Below are 1,089 nucleotides of genomic sequence, written 5' to 3'. Positions count from 1 at the left end.
ACAGAGAGATCACAAGTAGTCAGACAGGCGTGGGGGGGGGGGGCGGCGAAGAGCCAGGCTCCCCGCTGAGCAACGAGCCCAATGCGGGCCTCGATCCCAGGTCTCTGGGATCATGACCTGAGTTGAAGTCAGAGGCTTTAACCCACTGAGGCACCCAGGATCTCCTAGTGCAATGATTTTGACGGATCATTTCAGAAATGTGAACCGGTTTTTTCTAAGCGCCTTCTCCACCATCACTTCAACAAACCTGGACCTTTGAGGAGGTTGACGTGGGGATACCACTGTAAAAACGGACACGGGCGCCGCTGTCCTCTTCTCCATAGAGTTCGATCGACCCAGGGATGGAGATCCAGTTTCCCTTTCTCAGAAATGACCTGGGACACCACTTTTTCTGGCCACCTCCTGTCCTGCTCCTCCCACCCCAACAACCTATCATGGGACCTTCCCCTTTCACCAGCAGAACGCTTTTCCACTCTTCCCGCCTGGACTGCGTTGGCTTGGAGTCTCTGCCGGACCCAGGACCCAGGACCCAGGCGGGTGGTGGCCGCCCACAGACTCTGTCCACTCTCGGAGGTGATTAGTCGGGTCAAACGCACACAAGCTCTCAGAATACTACACATGCCCAGTATCATACACGTCCACCCCCCACCCCACCCCCCACCCCACCCCCCACCCCACCCCACCCCCCACCCCACCCCACCCCACCCCACCCCCCCCCGTTTTGAATGCGTGGACCCACAGAGTGGAGGGATGCACGCGTGCGCGCACACGCAGGCACGCAAGCAGGCACGCGCGGACGGCTAGGGATGGAGGGAGGGAGGGAGGGAGGGAGGGAGGAAGGAAGGAAGGAGAAGGGAAGGGAGAGAGGGAGACAGGCCGACCACCCGCCCTGTTCACCTCCCTCCCAAGGGACCTGACTACTTACCACCCCCCTCCATCTACCTACACATTTCCCTCACGTTTTCTTTTTCTTTCTTTTTTTAAAAGATTTTATTTATTTATTTGACAGACAGAGATCAGAAGTAGGCAGAGAGGCAGGCAGAGAGAGAGAGAGAGAGAGAGAGAGAGAGAAGATGAAGCAGGCTCCCA

Source organism: Lutra lutra, chromosome 16, assembly GCF_902655055.1.
Source record: "Lutra lutra chromosome 16, mLutLut1.2, whole genome shotgun sequence".
Taxonomy (NCBI): domain Eukaryota; kingdom Metazoa; phylum Chordata; class Mammalia; order Carnivora; family Mustelidae; genus Lutra; species Lutra lutra.
The sequence above is the reverse complement of the archived record's forward strand: the minus strand, read 5'-3'. Positions refer to the sequence as shown.